This window comes from Mixophyes fleayi, assembly GCF_038048845.1.
Source record: "Mixophyes fleayi isolate aMixFle1 chromosome 2 unlocalized genomic scaffold, aMixFle1.hap1 SUPER_2_unloc_5, whole genome shotgun sequence".
In the NCBI taxonomy this organism is placed as follows: Eukaryota; Metazoa; Chordata; class Amphibia; order Anura; family Limnodynastidae; genus Mixophyes; species Mixophyes fleayi.
In genome coordinates this window covers 173,249-178,753 of record NW_027445882.1, presented here as the reverse complement: position 1 = coordinate 178,753, position 5,505 = coordinate 173,249, and positions in this window count along the sequence as shown.

Below are 5,505 nucleotides of genomic sequence, written 5' to 3'. Positions count from 1 at the left end.
AGTGGTTCAGCTTCACCCACGGATCTTAGCCCTCCTCCTCCTCCCCCCCCTACAAAAAATTGAAGAGAGTTATGCTGTCAGCAACAAAACAGCAAACAACTCTGCCTTCTAAAGAGAAATTATCACAAATCCCCAAGGCGAGTCCAAGGGTGTTGGTGGTTGTCAAGCCTGACCTTCCCATCACTGTACGGGAAGAGGTGGCTCGGGAGGAGGCTATTGATGATGTAGCTGGCGCTGTGGAGGAACTTGATGATGAGGATGGTGATGTGGTTATTGTAAATGAGGCACCAGGGGGGGAAACAGCTGATGTCCATGGGATGAAAAAGCCCATCGTCATGCCTGGTCAGAAGACCAAAAAATGCACCTCTTCGGTCTGGAGTTATTTTTATCCAAATCCAGACAACCAATGTATGGCAATATGTAGCTTATGTAAAGCTCAAATAAGCAGGGGTAAGGATCTTGCCCACCTAGGAACATCCTCCCTTATACGTCACCTGAATAACCTTCATAGTTCAGTGGTTAGTTCAGGAACTGGGGCTAGGACCCTCATCGGTACAGGGACACCTAAATCCCGTGGTCCAGTTGGATACACACCAGCAACACCCTCCTCGTCAACTTCCTCCACAATCTCCATCAGATTCAGTCCTGCAGCCCAAGTTACCAGCCAGACTGAGTCCTCCTCAATACGGGATTCATCCGAGGAATCCTGCAGCGGTACGCCTACTACTGCCACTGCTGCTGTTGCTGCTGTTAGTCGGTCATCTTCCCAGAGGGGAAGTCGTAAGACCGCTAAGTCTTTCACAAAACAATTGACCGTCCAACAGTCGTTTGCCATGACCACCAAATACGATAGTAGTCACCCTATTGCAAAGCGTATAACTGCGGCTGTAACTGCAATGTTGGTGTTAGACGTGCGCCCGGTGTCCGCCATCAGTGGAGTGGGATTTAGAGGGTTGATGGAGGTATTGTGTCCCCGGTACCAAATCCCCTCGAGATTCCACTTCACTAGGCAGGCGATACCAAAAATGTACAGAGAAGTACGATCAAGTGTCCTCAGTGCTCTTAAAAATGCGGTTGTACCCACTGTCCACTTAACCACGGACATGTGGACAAGTGGTTCTGGGCAAACGAAGGACTATATGACTGTGACAGCCCACTGGGTAGATGCATCCCCTTCCGCAGCAACAGCAACAGCTGCATCAGTAGCAGCATCTACAAAATGGCTGCTCATGCAAAGGCAGGCAACATTGTGCATTACAGGCTTTAATAAGAGGCACAACGCTGACAACATATTAGAGAAAATGAGGGAAATTATCTCCCAGTGGCTTACCCCACTTAGACTCTCATGGGGATTTGTGGTGTCAGACAATGCCAGTAACATTGTGCGGGCATTAAATATGGGCAATTTCCAGCAGGTCCCATGTTTTGCCCACACCATTAATTTGGTGGTGCAGCATTACCTCAAGAGTGACAGGGGTGTGCAGGAGATGCTTGCGGTGGCCCGCAAAATTGCTGGACACTTTCGGCATTCAGCCAGTGCCTACCGCAGACTAGAGGCACATCAAAAAAGCTTGAACCTGCCCTGCCATCACCTCAAACAAGAGGTTGTGACGCACTGGAACTCCACCCTCTATATGCTGCAGAGGATGGAGGAGCAGCAAAAGGCCATTCAGGCCTACACAGCCACCTACGACATAGGCAAAGGAGTGGGGATGCGCCTGAGTCAAGCGCAGTGGAGACTGATTTCCGTGTTGTGCAAGGTTCTGCAGCCATTTGAACTTGCCACACGAGAAGTCAGTTCCGACACTGCCAGCTTGAGTCAGGTCATTCCCCTGATCAGGCTGTTGCAGAAGCAGCTGGAGAAAGTGAGGGAGGAGCTGGTAAGCCATTGCGATTACAGCAAGCATGTAGCTCTTGTGGATGTAGCCCTTCGTACGCTTTGCCAGGATCCGAGGGTGGTCACTCTTTTAAAGTCAGAGGAATACATTCTGGCCACCGTGCTCGATCCTCGGTTTAAAGCGTATGTTGTGTCTCTGTTTCCGGCGGACACAAATCTACAGCGGTGCAAAGACCTGCTGGTCAGGAGATTGTCCTCTGAAGAGGACCGTGACATGCCAACAGCTCCACCCTCATTTTCTTCCACATCTATGGCTGCGAGGAAAAAGCTCAGTTTTCCCAAAAGAGGCACTGGCGGGGATGCTGATAACATCTGGTCCGGACTGAAGGACCTGCCAACCATTGCAGACATGTCTACTCTCGCTGCATTGGATGCTGTGACAATAGAAAAAATTGTGGATGATTACTTTGCTGACACTATCCAAGTAGACATGTCAGACAGTCCATATTGTTACTGGCAGGAAAAAAAGGCAGTTTGGAAGCCCCTGTACAAACTGGCTCTATTTTACCTGAGTTGTCCCCCCTCCAGTGTGTACTCGGAAAGAGTTTTTAGTGCAGCGGGGAACCTGGTCAGTGAGCGGCGAAGGAGGTTGCTTCCTCACAACGTTGAAAAAATGATGTTTATAAAAATGAATAATCAATTCCTCAATGAAGTACAGCACTGCCCTCCAGATACTACAGAGGGACCTGTGGTTGTGGAGTCCAGCGGGGACGAATTGATAATGTGTGATGAGGAGGAAGTACACACTGTAGGGGGAGAGGAATCAGAGGTTGAGGATGAGGACGACATCTTGCCTCAGTAGAGCCTGTTTAGTCTGTACAGGGAGAGATGAATAGCTTTTTTGGTGTGGGGGCCCAAACAAACCAATCATTTCAGTCAAAGTTGTTTGGTAGGCCCTGTCGCTGAAATGATTGGTTTGTTAAAGTGTGCATGTCCTATTTCAACAACAGACCTCTCAACTGCAGCTCATCCCTCCTCTGCGGGGATAATGTCTCCTGTGCTCTGACACGTCACTCTGTGTACTCTCAGCCTCAGGATCTGACACTACAGCTACCATGCCTCTTGTAGCAGCCCTCACTCCAGGGCCTCTTCCATGTGCAGTGTCCCCCTCTCTCTTGGGTTCACTATAGTGGCATGGAGTTCTCCTCCTCATCCAGGGCACACATTCCTTGCCCTGGCTCAGTCACCACGCTCAGACTTCCAGGCAATGCTGGGGGAGCCTGGGAGCTTCCACCCCAGGTCCCCAGCTACAACTCTCCTCTCCTGTGTCTTCTCTCTCTTTCTGACACTTTAAAGATCGTGCCTTTAAATGAAAAAGTCAGTCTTCATTGCACGACTATGTGCAAGTGCAACAGGGACATTTTTTTGGGTTTACAAAGTCAAACAATAACACTACGACCCTGTCTGTCTGGGGTCTGTCAATGACGAATTGTCTGGAGCATGTTTTGAGGAGGTATTGTGGCCCCGGTATCAAATTGGGTACCGGGGCCACCCCACTATGCAGTCCAGATACTTGTTTGGTGGAATTCCGACACGTGGAGGGTTTTTAAATTATATTGTGGCCTCGGTACCAAATTGTGTACCGGGGCCACCACACTACGCAGTCAAGATACTTGTTTGGTGGAATTCAGACCAGTTGAGGGTTTTATTATTATATTGTGTGGACCACTCTATCTATACCACACTACAACTCTATACCACTCTATTTCCTACTTTAATTCTATTTAATTCTATTTCCTACTTTAATTCTATTACTAATTAATTACCATAAAGAGGAACAAAAAAAACCAATTTTACCAAAAGTATAATATGACTTAGACTTACAAACACTACACTTGAAAGATCGTGCCTTTAAATGAAAAAGTCAGTCTTCATTGCACGACTATGTGCAAGTGCAACAGGGACATTTTTTTGGGTTTACAAAGTCAAACAATAACACTACGACCCTGTCTGTCTGGGGTCTGTCAATGACGAATTGTCTGGAGCATGTTTTGAGGAGGTATTGTGGCCCCGGTATCAAATTGGGTACCGGGGCCACCCCACTATGCAGTCCAGATACTTGTTTGGTGGAATTCCGACACGTGGAGGGTTTTTTAATTATATTGTGGCCTCGGTACCAAATTGTGTACCGGGGCCACCACACTACGCAGTCAAGATACTTGTTTGGTGGAATTCAGACCAGTTGAGGGTTTTATTATTATATTGTGTGGACCACTCTATCTATACCACACTACAACTCTATACCACTCTATTTCCTACTTTAATTCTATTTAATTCTATTTCCTACTTTAATTCTATTACTAATTAATTACCATAAAGAGGAACAAAAAAAACCAATTTTACCAAAAGTATAATATGACTTAGACTTACAAACACTACACTTGAAAGATCGTGCCTTTAAATGAAAAAGTCAGTCTTCATTGCACGACTATGTGCAACAGGGACAGTTTTTTTCTTTACAAAGTCAACTAATAACACTTGGACCCTGTCTGTCTTTAACATACTTGATGGGATCTCAATGACGAATTGTCTGTAGCATGTTTGGAGGAGGTATTGTGGCCCCGGTATCAAGTTGGGTACCGGGGCCACCCCACTACGCAGTCCAGATACTTGTTTGGTGGAATTCTGACACGTGGAGGGTGTATTTATTTTATTGTGGCCCCGGTATCAAATTGGGTACCGGGGCCACCCCACTACGCAGTCCAGATACTTGTTTGGTGGAATTCTGACACGTGGAGGGTGTATTTATTTTATTGTGGCCCCGGTATCAAATTGGGTACCGGGGCCACCCCACTACGCAGTCCAGATACTTGTTTGGTGGAATTCTGACACGTAGAGGGTTTTTTAATTATATTGTGGCCTCGGTACCAAATTGTGTACCGGGGCCACCACACTACGCAGTCAAGATAGATAGATGCGTATCATAGATAAAGTACATTCAGTGGTGTGGGGCAAATTGAAAAATATTCAAAATGCACTGACATTATCAAAAACAAGAGGTTGTCACACGCTAAAACTCCAACATGTATATGATGGAGAGGATGGAGGAGCAGCCGTATGTGTAGTGTAATGCAGACCTGTTGAAGGTTTTTTATATATTTTATTGTGGTGCCCAGTGCCCACTCCTCTAGGCAGTCCAGGTACATTTATTGGTGCGATTCATAAAAGTTCAGGGTTTTTAATATATTGTGGTGACCCACTCCTCTACGCAGTCCAGGTACAATTATTGGTGCGAATCATAAAAGTTCAGGGTTTTTAATATATTGTGGTGACCCACTCCTCTACGCAGTCCAGGTACATTTATTGGTGCGAATCATAAAAGTTCAGGGTTTTTAATATATCTTGTGGTGACCCACTCCTCTACGCAGTCCAGGTACATTTATTGGTGCGATTCATAAAAGTTCAGGGTTTTTAATATATTGTGGTGACCCACTCCTCTACGCAGTCCAGGTACATTTATTGGTGCGAATCAAACAAGTTGATGGTTTTCTTATTATATATATTGTGGTGACCCACTCCTCTACGCAGTCCAGGTACATTTATTGGTGCGATTCATAAAAGTTCAGGGTTTTTAATATATTGTGGTGACCCACTCCTCTACGCAGTCC